Source organism: Rhinopithecus roxellana, chromosome 21, assembly GCF_007565055.1.
Source record: "Rhinopithecus roxellana isolate Shanxi Qingling chromosome 21, ASM756505v1, whole genome shotgun sequence".
Lineage (NCBI taxonomy): Eukaryota > Metazoa > Chordata > Mammalia > Primates > Cercopithecidae > Rhinopithecus > Rhinopithecus roxellana.
The window spans coordinates 59,475,975-59,501,176 of NC_044569.1; the positions used below are offsets into that span (position 1 = coordinate 59,475,975).

At 38.2% G+C, this 25,202-nt stretch overlaps 1 protein-coding gene and 1 long non-coding RNA gene across 13 annotated transcripts in view; one reads left to right on the forward strand and one right to left on the reverse strand.

Annotated features, from left to right (window-relative positions):
• Positions 1-11,190, forward strand: part of LOC115895532 — a 30,204-nt gene extending 19,014 nt beyond the window's left edge. Inside the window, exon 2 of the long non-coding RNA XR_004055731.1 lies at positions 10,973-11,190. This is a non-coding gene — a long non-coding RNA (uncharacterized LOC115895532). The remainder of the gene's footprint in view (positions 1-10,972) is intronic.
• Positions 1-25,202, reverse strand: part of TCF4 (transcription factor 4) — a 371,854-nt gene that overhangs the window by 252,332 nt on the left and 94,320 nt on the right. The gene's annotated exons all lie outside the window — the stretch shown is intronic.

Sequence of the window (25,202 nt, forward strand, 5' to 3'; positions counted from 1 at the left end):
TGAGGCACTAGAATCATGTGAACCCAGGAGGCGGAGGCTGCAGTGAGCCGAGATTGTGCCACTGCACTCCAGCCTGGATGACTAACCGAGACACTGTCTCAAAAAAAAAAAAAAAAATGATATGTCAAATATAAAGAATACAGACCTGGGCTTTCCATTTTCAGATGACTGCTGTCAACTCTGGCTTTCTCAGAGCTAATGGATTTCCTAACCAAATAAATTTGAAACTCAAAGGTCAAGCATGAGATCATCTTATAGTATTTCTCATATGATAAGAAAAGTTAAAGTGTAGATATGCTGGTGAGAAAGTATAGTAGGAAAAATTTGTTTGCAGACTGCAATATTTTAGCCTTAATTAACCTCCAACTTAAACTTCCATTAATAAGTCCTTTAAAACAGTATTATTTTCCTTAAGTTAAAAATACACTGTTTTTCAAAAATGAACACTAAATTTCTGCTGCTTAAGACATGGAGTTAATTCCACTGTGTGCTGTTATAAACAGGGAAAGCATCTTCCTATAACATAAAATTCAGATAATGAGAAAGTAACAAAATGAAGTGCGTAACTATTATGTTACAAATACATCAGTGGTGTTCCTTATATTGAAACTCAGAAATCTTTTTGAAACTCAAGGTGGTAAACAGTTAAATTATGAAACTGAACCAAATGTAACACTGAAGGCTTTATACTAATTTCTGTATTTGGAAGTGTCAACGATCATCTATCTTGAATGATACCCTAGCTTGAATATATAATGTGAAATGCTGAGAGATGAGTGCCATTTAGCAACCTTTCAAATGTATGGCACTGGCTAGTTGGGGTCTTCCTCTTGAAGAGAAGTTAGTCATTTGGGGACCCTACCTTTTTAAGCAATATCTTACAAATAAGAGCCATGAATAACTCAAGCAAGAGTATAACGTGAACTATATATACCTTCTTTGACTTTTTGAAATGTGACCAATGTAAAAGCACTTAAAAAAAAACAGTCTTAACTAAGACAGTTTTCTTGGAGCATAAACATTTCGAATCAGGTGAGAATAACAATCAGAAGTAAGTTACCATAACTGAAGAAAAAAAAAAAATCAAAGTACCACCTAACTTCAACATTACACAGATAAGTTTCAAAGTACTTAAATGTGAAAATATTACAAGGAAGTTTTTAACTAGGTGTCTGGTACCTCCTAAGGACATATCACCTTCTAAAGATACATCCCAAAGTGCAAGAAATAAAAGGTAGATACTTTAGAAAACGAAGCATTAAACAACTAAGGAATACATTTAAGAATATGCTTCATTTCCTAATAAAACTGAATATATACCTCTGACAACATCTACAGGTAATTATATGTGTATTTTTCAAACCATACATGTAATATTTATAATGCAAAATCCATAATATTATAATGACTTCAGATATACAGATTGGTATTTAAAATGCCTATTTGGTAAATAATTTACTGAATTTATTCTTGGGAGAGGTTAGCCAACATGAAACATGGAACCGTTTCCTTTTTTCTTCCCTGATACCTCTTTTCTCCCGAGGGTGCCATTTGTGAGGTTCTGAGAAGGGGAGGCTGGCTTAATTGAAATATTTGTAGGCTGTAATTGCTCTGCCTAACCACAATGGTCTACTTCTCCCAAACAGCATTCTTTCCTCTTGCTTTCTCCTTTTTCTTCTATTTCCTTTTATACTTTAACAAAATCTACTTCTCCTGTTTCTTTTATTGTCATTTCCTATTCCAGATGCTTGACTAATATTGGTGAAGTCAATAGTTTTACATATTCAAAACTCTTCCCTAAAATCTAGTTTTCCAGCACAACTCCTTTTGCTTAAAATAATCAGTCCCATAAACTGATTTTCCTTTTACCCTTTCAACATGGCAATCCTTCCACCTATGTTTAACACTGCAGCCTATGACCTGGCAATGACAACTCATCAATCTTACATGCTATCTTCAGGGGTCATGTCTTAGTTTTAGGCCAATTTTCTCTGTATTTAGGCTCAAATGTGCAAATCACACTATATTACTCTGCAAAACATCAATGAGAAGGCTTAATTAAGTAACACTGACAGATAAATCCATTTCTTTCACAGTAATCAAATCAAAGCAGGTTGACATAACACAGGAACTTAATACAGTTATTCCCTTGTAATTGGAAAAAGGCCCTTTACTTCTCATTAAAGCAATCTTCTGGGTACTGGCATAATAAGGAGGCTCAGAGCTTTAATACTGCCCTATAAAAGTCTCAAGATACAGACCCCTTAAGCAAACAAGCCAGATTATCTAATTCCTTGATCACAGCAGAACATGCAGTTCCTACTGTTTTAAACTACTAATTCTTTATCTCTCCTACAATTAAAAAGAGGTAAATTAGTATCAAACACATATAATGAAAATCTGTAAAAACGCATAAACTGTTTACAGTTGTATAAATCTACCTCCACATGTATTTGAAGGGAAGCAGTCTATTAAAAATGAATTTGAAACAATTTACACATGTGAAATTGTAATAGCTTGGATCACGGGAAAATCTATTTTACTCTATGGGCTCAATAGGACATGTATTGCCTAAATTTACAGTGTGATACTTAACCATACAGTACAACCTTGTTCATCAGAATTGTAAGAGAATGGAAGTTTTAGTAAAGCATTTAATTTTTGTGGTATGAAATAAATATTAGTCATCCGGTCAACTGTAGGCTGCTCTTCCTCTTCTAAACCCCAGAAAAAGTGTGACAATATTATACCATGTTCAGATCACCAAACTAAATAAAATAAAATTTCACCCTTTCAACTCCAATTTTGAGGGCGTTTCTATTACTTATTTATTGGCACCTGACCAATCTCGAAATGATTCCAGCAACTCTTTCTGAAAGGATAATTTATAATCTAGGCACTACATGGTGATCTCCAAATGGTGGCTGACCACCCAAATACCCCAAGGAACCTCATAAAAAACATAGATATCCTAGCCTCACCTGGGAACTGATCAAGAAAAGATCAAGGGTTGAAGTCATTTTTTCATTCTTCCCATGTTTTACATTTTTTTTTTTTTTTTAAGTTTTGGGGTTTTTATCTATTTGTTTTTGAGACAGGGTCTCATTCTGTCACCCAGGCTGGAGTCCAGTGGCACAAACACAGCTCACTGCAGCCGCAACCCTCCCAGGCTTAGGAGATCCTCCCAATTCAGCCTCTCAAGTAGCTGGGACCACCACATCAGGCTAATTTTAAAAGTTTTAAATTATAGTGCAGTTAGAATTATGAGTAATATGTTGCTTCTGAACCATTTGTAAGTTGCACCACTTATATCCTTTTATCCCTTAGTATTTCTGTGTGTGCTTCCTAAGAACAAAAACAGTACTATTATCAAAATCAGAAAATACACTGTGGGTACTTTGATCCAATCCATAATCCATATTCCAATAGGGCACTTCCTCCATCTCTGGCAGAAGACCAAGTCCAGGATCATGCCCTGTACTTAACTGTCTGTTTTATCCATTTGAATCAGACATAATTCCTCAGTCTTTTCTTTCTGTGATATTAGAATTTTGGAAGAATACAGGCCAGTTATTTTATGGAAATGTTTCTCAATCTGGGAGGATCAGATGCTTCCTCATGATTATATTCCAGTGGATATAATACTACAAGAGTGGCCTGGTGTCCTTCCTAGGACATCACGTCCACAGCCCCTTGATGGCATGTTGGTCTGTCCCTCAGTGTTATGCCAATTTTGATCACCAGGTCAAAGTGGTATGCAAATTCTGCAATGTATGATTATAATTTTTCCCTGTTGAACTAATCAGTCATCTGCGGAAAGATTCCTTAAGAACATTCGAACTAATTTTTAAGTATGTGCTTATTGAAAAAATATAAAATACAAAAATGTATAAGGTAAAAAGTGACAATGCTCTCAAGCCTCACTTGCACCACTCTTAGATGAGGGATAACCCATCACAGCTTCCTATTTCTTTACATATCCTCACGTCTGTGATCAACTGGTTTTGACAGTCGCAGAAATGTAGGGCAATAAATGCTTGACTGAAGTTTCTGTTCTATTTGAATTGGTAAGAAATATTCTTCAATCGTTGATCATCCAGTGGCATTTCAATTCAGACAATGGTTAGTTGTAGCCCCGTGACCTAGGTGGGAGGGGGGAGGGCAGGAACAAGAATATATTGAGGCATAATTTACTATGAACTTGGAAGGGATTTGGCCTAGATGAAGACAAGATGGACTGACCCACTTATAAAGTAATGCAACGTATAAAGGCAAGTTAAAGAATCAGTTTTGGAGCCAAGCCATCCTAACAGGCTATTTGGTGCCTCCTCCCACCACGTTCTGTAAACCATTGTGTGAAAAGGAGACCTGCCATTGCAGAGGGACTTCCCAATTAAAAAAAAATTCAAATGCAGAGACAAGCACACTCATGACACAGAAAAATTTAGTGTGGTTTCCATGGGCTGACGTACAAAAAAATTGGAAACATCTAAAATATTTTAGAAGGGGGAGATAAGTTGCCACTTTTAAAAGAATATAGTCCCACATTCAGAGAGCAAGTATGCAAATGAACTAGCCCCACCCGCCCACAAAGTGAGGAGTGAAGACTGACCCCAAAAAAGACTGTGAGAGGAACTTTGCCATTCGATAGAGCATAAGCATAATCGTACAATATTGAGTTAACTTGTTATAATCAATATAAGGTAGAAACAGTCCCTTTAACCTTTAAATGAAGCCCTCGTTGTTTTTTTGTTTTGTTTTGTTTTGTTTTGTTTGAGATGGGGTCTCGTTCTTAATCTAGGGTGTATGTAGTGCAGCGGTGCAATCAGGGCTCCCTGCAGCCTCAAACTCCCAGGCTCAAGCAATCCTCCCATGTCAGCCTCCCGAGCAGCTGGGACCACAGGCACACACCACCATACCCAGTGAATTTTTTGTAGAGACAGCATCTCGCTATGTTGCTCAGGTTGATCTCCAACTCCTGGGCTCAGGCAATGCTTCCAGCCTCCCAAAGTGCTGGGATTACGGTGTGAGCCACCATGCCCAGCCTACAGCCCTTGTCATTTTATAAACTGAACAGTGCTAACATATTTCAACTGCGATTTATAAAGGCTGAGAAAATGTTCCTCACAATTCCACTTCAGCCAAATGCCTGGCAGACATTGGCAAAGGTTTCTCTTACTTGGGTTTATAAATGTGTGTGTGCGTATGTGTGCATGTGCGTGTGTGCGTAAAATCAGCATATACACACACACGATACACAAACTTGCATTTCCTAATAGTTTCTTGATATTAATCATGGTGTTTAAAACAGTTCCCATATGTTACAACTTGTTCAAATGATACCTCCTTATTTTTTATCAAATTGGTCAGAGAAGTCTGACTGGCCATTTTATCTCACGATAAGGTAACCACAATTTTCAATTATGCTTTTGGCTTCCTATTTTTTATATACTCATCTCATTTAAAATGATGTACCAGGGATCATTCAAAGCATAAAACCGGGATCAAGAGAAGTTACATACCTAAACACGAGCAGACTAAAATCATTTTTCAAAAGGGGAAAAACAAAAATCACAAGAAAATTGGTAGATGTCCTACATAAAAGAGGCTATTTTGCATAAGACATACTTTCACCCTTTCATGCTGTTATGATTACCCGTTTAATTCTAACAGAGAATAGAATACTTGCTAATGTTCACAAGGATACTTGCTGAAAGAAGAAAGGTGTACAGTGTTACAACGACTGAGTTTTCACAGCTAGCAATGTACATTTTTAAACCATGTCAGCAATGAAAACAAAACCATGAGTCTCTCCTCCGTGGGTCCTTTTTCACAGGGCAGTGCCAGGCCCACTGCAATACCATTTCACTACCAGGGCACACGCAGTTGCCATCATTTTGAGAAAGGCCCAGGACTTTGCTAGCAGGACAGGTCTATGAGGGAAACGTGGACCAAGGTTTCCTCCAAACCATGCTGCCTCCCTTACTTTCACTTTCAGGTTCTATAAAACATGTTCACTACTCAAGTAGTGAAAATACATCTGCCTTACTTTGCTAGTCCAGCTGTTGGGGGCAGGACCTGAAACAGATGAGAACGCATCAATGGATAATTTCTTAGGTTTAATCACATCAAATTCCTGGGAATAAGCATTTTTGGTTCTAGTAGGTCTGCAACTTCGATGCACCCTGCCTTTTGCCCATCTGATAACTAGTGGAATACCAGTCAGAAAGAGATGAGCTGCTCTGAGGTACTGGTCTTACCACTTCAGTAAGTGGAATGGTAAAAAGCTGTAACTCTTCCTCAGGAATGGAAGAAATGTCATTAGGAGATAGAGGCAAAGACCTGAAGAATGACAATAACCAGGCATCTTAAGAGAAAACAAGAAGCAGGGAAGGGGTCTTGGGAAAGCCCGAGCTGTCAGTACAGAATAATGATTTATCTGATGAGATTAGCAGACAGTTTGATTAGAAAAGATGCCTTTTTAACACAGCAAAGATTGCAATGTTACTTGAAGATTTTGTTGTAGGAAAAAGCCGTGCCTGCCAAATGTGGTCTGTAACAGCACAGGCTAGCCATGAATGATACAGTGGGAAAATAGCCACTAAGCCAGATTTTATTTGATTTGTACTGATGATTTTTATTAGAATACATGGATCATTGCTTCAACCTTTCCATGTAAAACCAAATCAAATTCAAAAACTCACACATCAGTCACCTAACCTTATGTCATTCCTTCTGCTTTACTCAAGTTGAGCCACATTTCAGCTGATCTGTCCTCGAGAAATTGTTCAGCTACTCAAAACTGTTGGGCCAAATTCTGGGAGGCAAGTGGTATACAAAAGAAACCGCGAAATCTGCAATTACAAGTAAGAAACTAGAGAAAAGAAATACTGCAAGCTTCCGAAACGCAGAATGAATTCAAAACAATATACAGTCATGCAAAGCAAGATAAAATGAATTATCTTTATTGTACCAAATGAGTTGTAATTTGTTTGTAAAAGGCCCCCACCTCCCCCAGCTTTTTTTCACTTAAACCCTTTTCAATTCAAGGAACTGTAGAGAATTTTGCAACCAGAGAAAGTCCACAGTTCTGTGGCATAAGGAGATTTAAACTGCAATAAACAGTTTTACAAATTAAAAATGTTCAACATTTAAGGTGAAAATTATAAATGTTAAATATTACATTGGTCGGAAATCTCTGATTATTTAGAAGAATTGCTTCATTAAAAGGAATGAAGTTTAATCACATGAAATATGGCAATGGGTATCCAAAGAAAAAGTGCCAATAACCTACTTCCCACCATTTCTTTACCTTTTCTGTTTTTGCATTAACATTTTCCCTTTCTTCCTCAAACATTGCAAGTTTCATTTTAAACCTGTAACCAATACTTATTATTTGGATGTCCATTTCTAGTTAACAAATCAGTTCCATCTTCATGATTTCCTTTAGTGTCCCAAACAACTCTGAAATGCAAGTTATTATTTTCTCTTCAGAGAAGGTAAATAACTTTCCCAGTGACAGGCCATCAGCAATCCAATGAAGACATGAAGACCCAATGAAGACATTGGGCATATGTGGCTCATGCTCAACCTCTGGAAGACACTGGATTGTATCAAATACCTAATACCTCTGGGTACCTTAACAAACACCCAATATCTCTGAAAACTAGTGGTCACCAAACTTGCAGACCTCTGGTGTTTTCACCAATCCCCATCTCTTTCTGCCCCTGACCACCTAGGAATCTGAAATTCCCCATCCTCCTTTGCAGTCACGGGATCATATGACTAGGATGTGGCCAATAAAATGTGAGCAGAAGTAATACTTGCCTTGTCCAGGCCTGGCCCTTAAAATTTCCCATGTAATCGTCTATGCACTCTCCTTTTCCTCTTTGATCAGCCTGATACCAATATCTAGTGAACTCCAAGGTCCTAGGGGATAGCAGACCGGAACCATGGAAGAAGCCAGGCTAGGACCAGAGCCCACCCACATTGCTCTGTGACACCAGAGAGTAATAACTCTCTGCAGTGTTAAGCTACTGAAGTTTGGGGATTGTTTGTTCCAGCAATTAGCATACCCTGACTAATGCATCTTCCAAAACAGACTTCCGTGAATTCTGGCGCTATGATTCTATCTTCCAAGTAAAGCAAACATACGCAGTTAGAGCTGGCACCAGTCAGAATTGTGAAGCAGGGGAAACTGGTCTTTGAACTATCCTTCTTTCCCTTTCAGACTTGTTTTCCCCTCTTAGCATTTCCTCCCTCTGAGCACCAAATGTTCTCAGGCTGCTCAGTCTCGTCTGTCTCAAGAAAATAGACTCAAGATATTCATTATCCATTCTTTCTCTTAACCATTACCTTTTGAATACCACCCATGGTGGTGTGGTGAGCTGCTTGCTACCTGGGCAATTTTGAAGAAAGTCTTTAACATCTCACATTGAATGCATCCTCATCTGTAAAATGGGAATGAGTGTATCCACCCTCTAGTACTGTCGTGATGATTACAGATAACAAGGAAAATGTTACCACAGAACCTGAAACACAGTAGGAACTCAAAAAAAAAAAAAGTAGGGGGACGAGGGGGATTACTATGTGTATTACACTTATTGCTATGGTCACAGCATGATATTTGACATCAAAAGGATACAAAATGTACATCAAATAGGATGCTTTCTCTCTGAAATACATAATCTAGACTGGGAAGAAAATCTTACGAAAATAAAATACAGTATTTAATTACTAACACAAACATAGCAGAATTTTTGAGAAAGGTGAGTTATAGGGGCTAGAACCAACACTTGCAAAGAACTGGTGATTTAGGACAGAGTGATGTTAAATTTCAGAGAGGCCTAACAGAAAGGCTCATGATTAACCTAAGGGAATAAACTGCTACACCTCAACATTTTTCATGTCACATTGTGTAAGGTGGTGCCCTGTTCCTGGTCTCTTTATTGATTCAGTTATTAATTCTGTGTCAACCCTGATACAGATGTCACTAAAATCAAACAAACCCTAGTATAACAGGGGTGGGGGACAAGGATTGATTTTGCTTTGTAAAAAATCTGGCATAGGCCAGGCGTGGTGGCTCACAGGCCGGGTGAGGTGGCTCACACCTGTAATCCCAACACTTTGGGAGGCCGGGGCGGGTGTATCACTTGAGGCCAGGAGTATGAGACCAGCCTGGGCAATATGGTAAAACCCTGTCTCTACTAAAATCACAAAAAATTGCTGAGTGTGGTGGCAGGTGCCTGTAATCCCAGCTACTTGGGAGGCTGAGGCAGGAGAATCACTTGAACATGGAAGGCGGAGGCTGCAGTGAGCCAAGACTGTGCCACTGCACTGTAGCCTGGGCAACAGAGCAAGACTCCATCTCAAAAAAAAAAAAAAAAATCTGGGATGTATCTAATTTGGAAAGAAGGAAAGCAGTGGCATCTTGGAGAGCTCTTTGGCATTGTATGTGTATTTCTCCAACTCCATGTTTCATTTTGTAACACACTGGTAACTCGGAACTGGCAAAATGTTGGGAGTATTTACACCATGGAAATTGGCAAACATGATAAATAATGCTTTTTTTCTTTGAAAAAGAGGTCATTAAATATTTACCACCACATCAGTGAAAACAATCATTCATTGTGAGGTATTTGTACTCAAATTGCTTCATTTAACTTTCACAGCCATTACTCAGGTAGACTTTTATCCACATTTTACAGATGAAAAATCAGGCCTCACAATGGTAAGTGATTGGCAAGAAATCCTGTTGTCGGTGCTCCCTGGACTAAAAACCAGGTTGCTTACAAAAGTGAAGAACACCTGAATTTCTTTTTCTCAGCATATCAAAAAGATATTCCCATGAAGACAGAAAGCTATACTTTAAAAACATCTAAATTCAGGCAGTACTCCTCCCAAAACCTTTAATTTTCTACTCGGCTTCATTTTGCTTCTCTACTCATCTAACTCTCCGCTTAATCAATATATACTTCGTTTTTACCACCCTGACTTCTAGACGTCCAATTCAACATTTTGGACCTATGTCCTTCCAAGAATTACCCCTTACAATGTCTCAAGAAATAGACTTGTGCCTAATGACTGGGATATGTTATGAACAATCTTTAAATCAGTGATTCTTCATACACCTGTTCTCACCAAGGTAGTCTAATCCATCTTGGTCTGAGCTACAGTTACAATGAGTAAGTCTGGGTTTAGAAAGAGCTGAGAGACTCCTTGAATTCAGATGAGGTTTCTGACATTTATTCAATAATGACTGTTGTCAACAGCTAGCATCAGGATTGGAAAAGGGCCTAGGGGTGAGAAAAGCCAGGAAACTTCAACAGGTATCAGGTGCAGTCTGAGATCCAGGGGATCTACCATATTAGCAAGGACAAAAAGTTCTTTGTACCCCTCACCTCTGACACCTCCATGTCAACTTCACCCTAACGCAGGCTTCTCTCAGGGTCATGGGATTCCAGATCTACTTGCTTCCTCATTGACTTTCAATGGGAGCAAGTTCAGTCTATAAAAGAGCAAAATTCCTGCTGAACGTTGTCCTGATTGGGACCATGATGGAACAATCCCTAAAGCCAAAAAATACCATGCATGGATTTGCTTAGACCTGGATGACTCAAATTAATCATCGTGATGACAGGGATAGGATTACCTTGATTGTTTTAGTCCAGTCACAGTAGTCCATAAGGGATGTAGTGATCCCACACAAATCACAGAGATAGCACACACTAGGGAAGGAGTAGAGTATATAGTAGTGAGACAACCACAGTTGGAGACAGCACCCCAAGAACCACCAGCATATTAATAGTGTATAGTGTATCGCTTAAGAGGTCTTTGTGAATAGACATGCAAACTCCCTCCTTCAGATACTTGAGTCTTCCTATTGATGTCAGGATTGGAGCAACATTCTTAATCGTGAACATCAAGGTCATCCTGATAACATACCCTCACGCCCTCGTGTTCCCTCTTCCAGCTACCTTGATTGCCTTTGACAACACTCAAGTACTTCACTGGCCCTTCTGCTGCAGAACTTGAACACGTGGTTCCTCAAATACAGTACTTTCCTCCCAACTCCCACCACTCCACTTTCCTGCTGTGACTATTTCACTCCTGTATCAACTCCACTGAATCATAATTTCCTTACGTCAGCTTTCCTTGTCCCCCCTGACTAGCAATAAATGTCCTCCTCAATGAAGTATCTTGCCCTTCTCCTTCACTAGACTTGTCACAGATGTAATTTTACATTTTTAGGATTCTCAGGTAATTTCTTGCCCACTAAAGAATAAGCTGCATAAACACAAGGGCTGCATCTGGTTTGCCTTCCATCCCACCCTCAGTACCCAGTACAGGGTAGGGGTAATAAGGCACCCTCGGCGACTCTTGGTGAAATGGATGGCTGTGTCTTTAGCCCCTCAAAGGGGCCGTCCATACAAAATATATCCAAAATGCCAGCTGAATTCATAAAGTTACGAACCATTCTGCAGTACTCCTGTGACTTTGAGAATACCTAACATGATGAAAATGTATAATGAGTTTTCACCTTGTCCACTGTTGGCTAGAGAAATCACAGGTATGCTATAAAGGTTAGCATGGCACAATACATCTTTTCTCCATAATTTAAATACTCGTTTGTTTCACAAATATGCAAGTACACATTAAGATTCAGCAAGAAATATGCAGATCAGTCCTCTTAACACATTGAAACACTTCACTTGCCAGTCACATGACCAGACGGAGTTAATGTACAAGTCTCAAGCTCAGTGATTTCTATAGTAAAAATGCAGTGAAACAGTCAGACTTCATGTATGTCTTATCCCCTGACAGAAATAATCTCTTATATGGTCATTGTAAAGGGAAATATTTGCCTCTTTATGCTCACTTTGATATGCACCCTAGTGATTTGATACATATTATATAATCATTGGCCTCAGGACAGAGGAGAAAACAATTGTTACCTCTACAGTGAAACAGCTTTCTGTGATCAGGTAATAGCAATATAGAAAGTGAGTTAGGCATTCTGCGTCACTTACTTGGATGGCAGTTACAGCTCGGCATTTTTTGGAAAACCTTTCCCCTGTAACTTCCCCACTGATGAACAAAAATATCATTAATATTTAATGTTCTGCTTCATTTATAACAACCAGAACCACCATGCTAACAATAAATATCCTAGAGCAGTTTACTGCTTTCGATTTTCAAAGCACTTTCATGCATAGTATTTCATCTTCCTTTACAACTTTGTACATCAGAGAAAGTCAGGGCTTGGTCCAAGTACTCAAGGCAAGTTATTGGAAAAGCTGGGAGGAGAACCTATAATTTCTCCTTTCAACCTCTTTCCAAACTGCCTCTTACCCATTTTCTTATGTTATGAGAGAGAAGTGACATCTGCAGAAACTGGAACTCCAAATTTGGATGAAAGACATTCTCTGTAGAAAAAGTTATCTTTCCTCTTTCAAATTAATTATTCAGAATCCCAATTTCCTAATTATAAGGGCTTTTCTTTTGGGTTAAATATGCCCCACAGAAAATCACAACAGTTTAAATTAACACTGACTCTGACAAGCATTTTAAATTCATTTTCATGTACTTTTTCCCTCTTCCTCTACCCAGAAACTTAGAGAATATGTTTAAATTAAAGATGCATTTGAGAGATGACAATTCGTATCACTTTGTAAGTCTTACCTGAAAATTCTCCAAGGCAAGAATAAGTAATCAAACCTATTAACAATTCACCTGTGAAGAAAAGTGCTGCTGTAAATAATGAGTTTAGGCAAAGTCGATAGTTCAGTCCAAGTTGCTAAAATCTTGCCTTTCTCTTAATTGTGCATGGCAGTAGGGCCCATAAGTAAACTGAGTGGGGGCCATGGAAACCAGTCCTTGTGTGGACAGAACATCTATTATAAAAGCTCACTCACATGGACTTAAGCATATGAGTGTACCCCATGTGTTGTGGTAGAGAAAATAACATAGATTTAGATAACTTTTAAAAATAAAAACATGACTTCCTTTTTTATTCAGAACATGAGTTTATCAGAAGATACAATGACACTGTTAGTTCTGTTGGTCCAATATCTATTTTCCCCTTCTTCCTCCTTAGTAGAACCCGCAGCAGTTTTGGTATAATTGCCATCTGTTCACATAGCCACCACTCCTCCTAGTGGATCAGGAACAGGTGACATCATTTCTAGTTCCAGAGGGAAACCCCCAAGTCCTGCAGCCAATCACACCCCTTGCCATCCCCAGGCCAGGTACCAGTTTCAAAATGAGCACTAAGACACAAAGCTGCAGCCTCCACTGGGTTCTGGGAAACATCTCCCTACTCCAGGAAAAGAGACACAACAGTAGATGACCTCTTATCCTCTTTGATGATTTTTCTGTTTGGATGTGATGCCCAGAACCAAAGCAGGAATTTCCTTATCATTCCTAGGATGAAAGCAGTACACAGAGGAGGGAAACCACCAGAGATTTTGGAATAGGTATCATAATGTAATACATTTCTCTATGTTTAAGTCCATTTGAGTCAGGGTTTTCTTTTGTTGCAGCTGAAAACATACTACAATAAAAAGTAGATCTCCCCCTCCACCAGCACCCCAGTAGGTTTATGAACTTACTTGCTCACTGAGGTTCTTCAACAAGAAATACCAACTCTGGATAAATCTAGACTTCATTTAACCAACAGCAATCCTCTCCTGGCCACTCATTTTTGTTTAAGCCCACAGAAACATCATTTTCAGAAAATGTATAAGTTACATGCTGCATAATTTCCTATTTAATCCTTCTCTGATCTGTGCATGCATCTTTGCTCTCACCTCTCCTGGTCCCTGTGGCCCTCACATGAATAGAATCAGACAGCAAATATCTAATGAGCACTTAACACAGGTAACATTAATGGCTACAAAAGGTACCTAAAAAGCATTTTTCTTTTGGATTTACCAATATCACACCTACACACATGCTACATACACAGCCTAAGCACTGCAGAATTTTCCTCATGTATTTAGCTATATGCATTTTTCTGGGAAGAGAGTCTATAGCTTGCGTTGGATTTTCAAAGCAGTCCCTGACTTGATGAAGGTTAAGAACCTCACTCTGGATCAGCTAGCATTTGGCAAACCACACTGTCTGGATGTGTCACACACACAGAATGTGTTCCCCAGAGCTTCATATTTCTTGCTTGAGGCAAACCATCTTTAAGTATTAATAATACTGAAGTTTTGCGATATTTTGGACTAAATAAAATTTTGTGGGCTCTCCTGGAGCCTCAAAGGCCATTTATATTTTCATTTCAATAGAAGGAAAAATAAATCCTACTACTTAGAAATATGGGACAGGACCTAACTTTCTGTTTGTGCCTCTCCAAAGAAATTATGAATCCTGAGCTCGAAATTTAGTTGAAGAGAAGAAAAGTGTCTTTGAAAAATAACTAATACGAGGAAAAAGTTTTAAGTTTAGGCTACAAATGGTAAATAAACACCAAGGGATTGTTACTGAAATAGTTTTTGAAAAGGAGACGGAAGTTTCCTTGAAGCAGGACTCTTAAGGCAAGAAGGAAAGTCGGGCACGGTGGCTCATGTTGCCTGTAATCCCAGCACTTTGGGAGGCTGAGGCAGGCGGATGGCTTGAGGCCAGGAGTTGAGATCCGCCTGGCCAACATGGTGAAATTCCACCTCTACTAAAAATACAAAAATTAGTTGGGCGTGGTGGCACACACCTGTAATCCCAGACACTCAGGAGGCTGAGGCAAGAACCCGGGAGGCGAAGGTTGCAACGAGCCAACATCATGCCACTGCATTCCAGCCTGGGTGACAGAGTGAGACTCTTGTATCAAAAACAACAAAAAACAACCACAACAATAAAAGAAGACAAGAAGGAAATCAAATATTGGAGAGCACAAAGAAGTGAATTCCAAAGTGTGGCCAGAGAACGGTGAAATCGTAGAGCCCAAGTAGCAAAGGGTAACGCTTTAACTCAAGACACACGGAAAAATCAAGACCAGTCTTATTTCACTGAAGAGTAAGTCTAACAGTCATGAAAGGTAAGAAGATCTGGAACTTCTCCATAGGAATGCTTCAAAACATTTCACTTGACCTCACTCAATGTAACTAACTACAGCCTTTGCCAACCCCCTCCCCTTCTTTCCTCTTTTAACTATCACTTCTCATAATAAGGACCTGAAAACAGATTCCCTAACTTCAGCAAAAGTGCCCGCTCCAATCTATTATGAGCCACTGACAACTGTCACTTCTCCATACAAAAATCTTTAGTGGCTCCTGATTGCTTTGGGTATAAATGTAAAATTCCTTAGGCTAGCATTTAAGGTGCTCAAGATCTTGTGTACCTTCTTCTCATGTTATTTTGCATTGGCACTTCCTTCTGTGCCTCAATCACACCAGACTCCTCACGGTTACCTAATATATCCCTGGCTGTCGAGTCTCGTGTCTTTCCTCAACCTGGAAAACATTCTTTCCCACACAACAAATGCATGAAGAATGAATAAATAAACGTATAATGCCACCGAGGAAACACTCACACACAGACATCAATCAATTACATGCATACATATACATATATTTATATTTGTTGGTTGGTATCCTTATTTATCCCCACCAGGATGCAAGCTTCAGAAGGACAGGAACTCTGGGCACCTATGAACCAGGGTTGACACCAATGCCTTGCTAAGAGCTCAATGAACATTTGTCATGTGAAGAAGTGCATTTATGACACATGAAAATATTCAGAATCTTTTGTCACAAAAAGAAAACAGAACCAAATTCGTAGAATTTGACAAAATAATCATCAGTAACTAACAGAATGTTTTTAAATGGTGATAGAAACATATTATTACAAGATACAATATAATAAATAAGAAAGCATTTTTTCCCAGCAAGAGCTTCCATTGTATGTTTTATTTCTCTAAAACACTGAGTGAGGGGATCAATAAAAAAAATAGACGAGGATGGGATAACAACTTGATTTGAAGCATAAAAATTTCTATGAGATGAAATTCACAAATTATTACCCCTTTACAATGTAAAACAGATTTGAAATGGCATGACTTGACTACCTGATATATAGTTTATTACTGGTTCACCCAAGGGATTGTATATAAACCTCTCCATTTTCTTAAAAAAAAAAAAAAGTAGAACCAGCTGGCAGATAAATACAGTGCCCTTCAAAAGCCCCTGTTAAAGCCACAAATAATTGCAAAACTTGTTCAAATCAAATGGACAATTTATTTTATGTATGATTTTGCAAAGCCTTTACAAACATCCATGGATGGCTTTGCACCCCATTTGAAAGGATTTGCTATAAAACTGCACTGGCATAAACAAACAAAACTATTCTCAATATTTATACTTACAACAAAAACCTATGAGGTTCTATATTCAGTTGTAGTCATGAAAATCCTTACTCCCTGAGTTTTCATTGGCTACAGTCTAATATACAAAACAAACAGGGTTTTCCGTTTAAATGTGACACACATATACTCTGTTTTGGTGTCCGTGTTTCAAGCATTTTTCAAAAATTCAGTCACAAGGGAGAAAAGCAAAGAAATAAACGTATACATTTTAAAACACACCATAGCCTTCTGTAATATAGAAACGATTACATAAACAGGAGTGAAATTGGTTTTTTTAAAAGTCCTTCCTCCAAGTTTTTGGCCCCAGAAGAGGTTGAGAATTAGGAGATGGAGAAGAGAGAAAAAAAAAGGAGTATTGGCCAGTAAAATGCCAAACAAAGCAACTGAGCTAGGATAAAAATTGAAAGGTGCTTGCCAAGACAAAAGCACAACTTAAGCTGCAGCTCTGTCCTCCCAGAGACTATACAGGGCAGGGAGCCTGATGCTACTAACCTAGGGTTTCTAATGATTCCAATCCTGCATCCTCATGTCAGAGGACAGGAAGGACAAAGCAAAGGGCTGTTCAAACATAGTCATCACCAAGTAAAACAAGGGACACTCCCCTGGCTCCTGCAGCTTAGGTATGCCTCAGGAGTCTTTTGTTGTTATTGTTCTCTTTTTTTCCCTCTGTCCCTCTCTTTTTAATTCAGAAATCCCAGCACTTTGGGAGGCCGAGACGGGTGGATCGCGAGGTCAGGAGATCGAGACCAACCTAGCTAACACGGCGAAACCCCGTCTCTACTAAAAAATACAAAAAACTAGCCGGGCGAGTTGGCGGGCGCCTGTAGTCCCAGCTACTTGGGAGGCTGAGGCAGGAGAATGGCGTAAACCCGGGAGGCGGAGCTTGCAGTGAGCTGAGATCCGGCCACTGCACTCCAGCCTGGGTCACAGAGCGAGACTCCGTCTCAAAAAAAAAAAAAAAAAAAAAAAAAAAAAAAAAAAAAAAAAGAAGAGAAGTCAAAGGGAGAAAAGACTCTCTTTACAAAACAAGCTTTCCAAACACACCTGTCCCCTATTTTGAGGATTGTGTGTACCTGTACTGATACTAGAAGCATGATTTGTAATCCTCTAATTTACCCCACAATTTCCTGTCACCTAGAATCTCTGTGGCAGTTCATTCTCCAAAGTTTGTACAAATACAAATCCCAAGAGTGTGGTGGGGGACACATGACCAAGGCTGGTCCAGGGCCACCACTCCCAACGCAGCCCAGGAATCTGCAGTTACAAAACACATCTAGCATATTAGGATGTGGGGGCACCCACTTTGAGAAGTATTGGGGCATCAGTTAGAGCCAGTTTTCCTAATTCCAACTGTCCCTCGGATCTGGAGCACTGTTAACAATACATATTCCTGGGTAGCTCCAAGACATACTGAAGCAGATTCTTCTAGATGGGGCCTAAAAGTCTGAAATTCACCAAGCCTCTCCCCTGCCCGCCGCTTGACCTCCCCACATACTGTCTGATGGCAGGAAGTGAGCTGTAGTCTCTTCCAGGCTCTTTGGGAAGCACGTTGCCTACAAGGGCCACGAGCTGCAGTCGAAGAGAAGATAATGAAGTTCAGAGCCTCAAATACCAGGTGAGTACCAGGGTAGATGTTAATCATCGCCCCAAAGAAGAAAAGTGGACCCAGAGTGCACCAAGAACTCCAGAGAAACGAGCGGTATAAATGATGAAAGTACTGATAATCAGAACTCAGGAAGGGCGACTACCAAAAAATAGCTGAAGACCAAACAAACAAAAAACAAAAGAAACCTTTTATGAGGGAAAATGATTTGCCATTTTCCACAAGGCAATCTGCATCCTGAACACAAATAAATGCACCACACAAGAGGACGTAATTTTGAAACAGACCTAGAAATCCTCAAGGTTCCTTTCAAATCTCCCCCACAGGACTCAGCAACACTCAATGAGAGTCTGTTCTTAAACAACCTGAAACCACGAACACCTAAGCACATGTGAAATATCAAAACAAAACATTTCCCCCACATCCCAATCCCAGCTCGGTGATGAAAAGCAGTCGTCATCTGATTCAATCAGACCACATTCAAAGCAGGTGGTTCCGAGCATTATTTGAGCACACAGTGCCAGCTCCTTCTCCACACGCACCAAAATATATACGGATACTTTTTTAATGACACATGAAGAATTAGAAAGAACGGTTTCAAATCTTTTTGTGGGTAAAATTTAATCCCCACATTTTTAGTCAAAAAGCATAAAGAATATCTTACTGAGAAAATGTGCCTCAGAAGAGCAGCAAAGCATAAGGAAATACCAAGAAATTAAAATAAGAGTTGTGTGAAGTCTTCATATCAAAGCCAGTCAAAATGGGATTTCTGCGGTTATTTTGCCTCTCTTTGGCAGGCTCCTTTAAAAAGGCAGATTCAAGTTTTTTTTTTTTTTATTTAGATATATTTATTTATATTTGCAAATTAGATTGCAAAACAGCAACAAATGTGGGCTAGAGAGGCACATATTTCTGAAATCTAATCCCTTTCTATTTATTAACTATATGGCAGGAGTAATACACTTAATCTTATATCTCAGTGTGCTCATCTGTGAAATGGGAATAATATTTATTGTTTGACAAATTAAATGAGATTACCGATGTACTATACTTAGCAGAGCATCATACACATTGATAGAATGAGATTACCGATGTACTATACTTAGCAGAGCATCATACACATTGATAGAATGAGATTACTGATGTACTATACTTAGCAGAGCATCATACACATTGATAGAATGAGATTACTGATGTACTATACTTAGCAGAGCATCATACACATTGATAGAATGAGATTACCGATGTACTATACTTAGCAGAGCATCATACACATTGATAGGTATGTGTTGATTCAAACTGATAGGAGTTTATTATCAATAACTGCTGAAATTAGCCTTTATTTGACAAAAAAAATTTAGATAGTTTGATTTAGAATGGAGCAAAAAAAAAAAAAAACTGAATAATCACATAAAGTATGACTTAATAACTTATTGTGTAGTTCAGGCACGTTAACAACCTCATTAAAGGCAGACACCGTTTCCTCCGCTTTCTCCATAAGGCCAGAGAAAGGAATATGGAGATGACCTGACCATTCCACATAAGTGAGTGCTTAACAAATTCTTGAATTTAAAAATAAATCCCATTTGGACTGCACCAGTATTTCTACAAACATCTTCAGTGAGGTATAGAAATGTTGACATAGAAAAGGAATGACTGAGAATGCTATTTAGTTGAGAGAGATTAGAGAAGATATTGGAACAGTATTAATGGAAAGGTTAAGAAAAAGCAAGGAGAAAAAAGGAAGTCTTTCAAAAGATGAATTTCCATTAAACTTCAGTTGATTATGGGGGGAAAAAAATCCAGGCTATTAGTCTGCAGTGTTGGTTAATAGTTTTCCTTATTTTGAGAAAACAATGAAAACTAATGAGTTACATCCAGCAGCTTTAAAAAATGAATTCTGTGCATAATTCGTAAGCCCTTCACCACATGCCTCTATGCAGTCCTTCTTTTAGTTAAGGTTTCAAATTAAGGTTATTATTTATGAGAAAAAGTTGGAGAGACATTAAGAGCTATAACAATTCCCCCAGACCATCATGGGGGCGGGAAGGCGGTGGTTCCATTCACAATGAATGGAAGATATACTCCAGGCCAAATATTTAAAGAGGGGTGCAAAGGATACACACACAGCAATCCGCAGGCACCTGTCACTGCAAAATTCAACACTCACACAATCGAAAGGGCATTTGTGTTCACAAATCAAGTAATTATATCCCTAACTATCCATCTGCATATGCAATTACCCAGTCTGTTGCACAGAGAAGCAGATTTTTGCAGGTGTTTCCTTACCATCTTTCCTTCAAAATCCAGTTGCCCTTTATGTCCCCAAATCTGGGCACATACCAGTTCTCTAATTGAATCTTCGTGGCACTGTGGTGAGGATCAAGTGTTATGTTTTCACATACCGCGCTCACACACAGAAGATTTTGTAATCTAATCAGGCTCTTGCTCCCGATCACCACTTAACTAATGGTTTAATGGGCTCCGTTTACACCTTGATGTTAAAGCATGTGCAATGTGCCTCATGACTCCTCTGATGAATCTGTTCCTAGGTTCTCTGACACATTCCAATTTTGCATATGTACTTTAAAATCTCAGCGTTACAACTCTGGTATGCCAAGCAAAGTTAAATAAACAGAATGACAAAGCAGTAGACAGAGAAAATGAGCATGTGTGGTTGAGGGCAGTGCATTTAATCAAAAAGGAGCTTTTTTGAATTTTGGAATCATAGAAATTCAAATTGCAAAGTGTTTTCTATACTCAGGACTTGTTAAACATTTTGTTCCGATTGGTGCAAATTGTGCGTCTGTGCAGTCCTATTATACTTGAGAAATCAATAACTTCTCAGCCCTGAGGACATCTAGGGACCAGTTCCCCTTTATGTCAAGCTCAGACCTAAGTTAATCTCAGACCCAGCTTCATAGAATCTGGTGCTGAACAGGACATCAGATGGTATCAAATCCAATAATCATCACAGAAATAGAAACCAAGGTCCAAGTAAGTGCAAAGATATCCCATGTCTCAGACTGTGCTTAAAGGATTGATTCTAGAACCTTCATATGTTTGAGAGTATTTCTAACTTTAATTTCTTCACTGTTTGAATTTAATGTTCATGTTCTGCTACACAATCATTTATATGCATGCTTCTTTAATTTCCTAGATTTTCCTGGATGTACGGTTAAACAACAAAGTCTATTTAAAATAGCAGCAATTTGCAGTTCTAGAAAAGAGAAAAGTTGGGGGGTCAAATTTCTTTCTTCCTTACAGAAGCTTCTAAAAACATAATTAATATGTTCTTTTTAATAAATATCCTACAGTACCATTAAAGCATTGTTATTTAGATCTGAACAAGACACAGATTATTTTCTACTTGCTGTAAATTAGGCAAGTCTGCCAGGGCAGGGAGGCAACCAAACCTACAGCTCAAGTCTCCTGACTTCTCATCTTCATACCAAGGGTGAGATATTGCTGGTCCTGAGATAGATCTTACTTGCCCTGCACAGGATTCTTGGAGATGCTGACTGAATTAACGAGGGGGCACGCTTGCCCCAGTTACCCTAAACTCACCTCTCCTTAGCATCTGCTTCACTCATTCATACTATCCGGCTGGAGCCCAAAGTCAGGTGCATTGTCAAGGCTCTGCTCTATACTCACTGGTCACCACTGTGACCAAACTGTTAAGAGGGTAAGAGGAGGAGACACATACACATATCCACCAACACCTCCACCCACAAAGATAGTCTTGGAGAATGGACAAAAGCCATTGATAGAAGTCAATTTCACATCTCCATTGACATAGCTACCAATATCTGAGAAGATACAGCTATTATTTGGTATTAAAATATTCGGGTAGAAGACCTCCATATCTGTTCACATGTCACAAATAGTATTTTTCAAGAGGACAGGACAGTTAGCATGAGTGGCACAGCAACCCTAGGAAACTGTCCTAAACAAAGTCTATTTAAAAAAACAAGAAACTAAATACCACTACCAACTTGAAAGGCCTTAATTTAAAAAAGCTTTTGGGCTAAGTTAGCATTTCACAAAACTGTCTTCTGCAGAATGTTCCACATGGGAGGTATTTCATGAAAAATGGAGTTCTCTGGTCAAAGCAACTTGGGAATCATTACAAATAATATCACTCTCTAGGGGTGTTTTACAATATTTAATGCAGAATATACTGAAAATAAAATTTCTATTAACACGTCTTGAAACAAGATTTTTTTAATGCTAGTCTACATTATTCTTTCAGAAGGCTCAATAGGAAAAGGGGAGTAATGTAAATGATAAATTACTGTTTTGTGAATTATATGAAATACATTAAAAGCTAATAAATGGAATATAGTATAGGCTTCAATATTTACACATCTCCTTGATAATTCCTGAACACAGAAAAATGTGGGAAAATTAATTTATAAATTATTTGATGAATCTTATTAATATATTCTTTACTTAAATTTGTGTAAATTAATACACAATTACACAAATACACAAAATACATATCCCAGGTAAAATATCCAAAGACCACAATGTCTTTGTCTCTCTGCAAAAGATGTGACAGTAGGTTCTTACCTTCAGTGTCTGTAGTCTACAGTTTCTGCAGACCAGTTAAGCTAGTCCCTAATCCAACTTTATTTCCCCAGATCAAAGATCCTGCACCTGTACCATCAACCCAAATATAAACAGCAAGATATATTCCACATACATTGAAACAATGTGAATTTGTGAAAACAAGAGGCTTAAAAGATTGAAAAATATTGGACTTGAGGTCAGGCTTGATTTTGTAAATATTTTCCTCATTTTTATATTACTTTGCATTTACTCCCCTATTTAAATATCATAGTCTTAAATAACTACTCCAGTCAGCATTGAGAGCTAGATTTTTACTTCTCTGACCAAAACATAGCAAATTTGTTTGAAATATTATGGACACACACACACACGGATTACTCAGGCATGTACAAACAGGAAGAAAAAGAAGTAATTTTAGTCAATATATGCTCTTCTCCAACTAATAAAGTAACCACAAACTGTACATATATTCTATTTGAGAAAAAAAAAAAGAAATGAAAAACTGTGGAATCACATGAAAGGTGGTTTGCATGCACACAGAGGAAAAATGGCCAGTGAGAATAAAGGGACTTCTCAGCTAAATAGTCTTTTAAGATTAGTATTATGATTTAAGTCTACTTCAAAATGGTTTCAGCCTTATTAAAATTACATTAAAACTAGCCCTGATGCATTTGCATTTAAAGGGTTGCCTCACACTACTTAGCAGGCGCTGAATTCAGTCCCCATTGATTTATAGCATTAGGGCACTACAATCACAGACATTTTTCAGGATAAAGGACAATAATACCCTGACCAAAAGGGTTTAAGGATGCAAGTCATCAGTAATGTGAATAAGAGAACTACGTTTATTTGCACAGCAGAACACATTCACTTGCAACATTAAAACAACCCAGAGAATGCTAGACAGGGGAATTACTATTCTATTACATAGGATCCTTACCAGTAGGACCACATTCAATCAGGAACCTTGTACCCTTGTAAGAACATAAATCTTGAAAAGGAAAGAGATAATAAACTATTATGTTATTTTAAAGTGTCTCAGTTAAAGTTACTAACTTTGATCCTTTCAATCCTATACTAATAGAAAGAGTATCTTATTGCAACATCTATGAAGATCTGAAACAGAAAATGAAGCCTTTCTTTAAAAAAAAAAAAAATAAAGAAATCTACACAAAGCAACACAGCTCAAAGAAGTGGCAGCCTTTCTTTTAAAAGACTATAAATGCATTCTTAGGTCTGGTTCTTTAATCATCAAGAGCTCAACCACAGGGTTACTGGTTTATTATTTTAACCAATTCACAACCTGTTTGATTCAGACTGTTGACTCATTTAAGCCAACAGATAAGCTGTTTCAGTGTTTTGCACCAAGTGACTTATCGAAAACCTGCAGTAACACAAGAGAATCAGAATTCATAACTACAGTTCCCATTTCTGTCACACTTAGGCAGCCCACAAAGTCGGTGGAGAATGTAAGGAGGTATTTGGAAAAAAGAAAAAAGGAAGGTATTTGAGGTACAAAAGCTGGATAATTGGCCACTTATTTCTACTCCAAATGTAGAATAATTTAGTTTTTAAATCTTGTCCTAAACATACGTAGATGTGAAAGAACTTTAGAAGTTCAAAGTGTCACACAAAATCGTTATGATCATTTAATTATGAGCGTTGTTCAGCAAGTACAAGGTTTTATGAGAGCTAATTCTGTTCTACAGTTTAGTCATTAAAAGAAAAATGTGAATCTAAAAATTCTTGGGCTGCAAATAAATATATTTTTTAAGGACAAATGTTTTTAGGAACAACCAAATCAGTTTTTGGAGATGTCACACTTTGTACATTAGTTTCAACATCAATGCAGAAAAATACACATTTAACAGGCATGACAAAAAAGGACAACAAATAAGATTGATGTTGTAGAAAACAACAACATCAAAAAATTGTATACTAGGCAGCAATTCCTTTAACACTAATATAATCTAGGTCTAAGAAAAGAGCCATTTTACACTGCTCTTTCATTATGAAAAGGAATGTATGTTCATTTTTTTAAATGTTGATTTCTGAATTGTTTGAATAATTCAGGATATGTCCTTTATATGGAGGTAAATAGCGAGGTCGTTTTAATTGAGGCAAGAATCATTTCCAAGAGGCATCTGAGTTCTTCCCCATTTTTCCCTTTCCTAGCTTTGGGCATCAGGAGGTATCTTCAGGTCCTCTCTTCGTCTGCTTCCTAGTGTATAACCACAAGCCTACTATACTGTGATACATAAAACCCGGAGATGTGGCAAATGAAAATGGGAGCAACAAAACCACTACAGCATAAGCCTTTAATGCAAGGCAGAGGAAGGAAAGTAAATGCTTGAAGTTTTCATACAGCTTACTCTGTTGATGGTTGCCAAGTAAAGAACCTAAATTCAAGGGCTTTATAATTGTTACAAATTGTGCCAAAGTACAGCGTGTTACAATAAATTATGAAGCTTATCTAAATTATAAAAGTAATTAAACTTTCCTCAGATACTCATAATTCTGCCCTCCATAAATTTTCTGTTCATTGCATATTCAATACCTATATGTTCCAGTAAAACAAAAAAACTAAAAAAAAAAAAAACACACACACACACACACACAGAAGAAAGAAAAGAACAATCTCCTAAGAACGATGATGCACAAATAGGC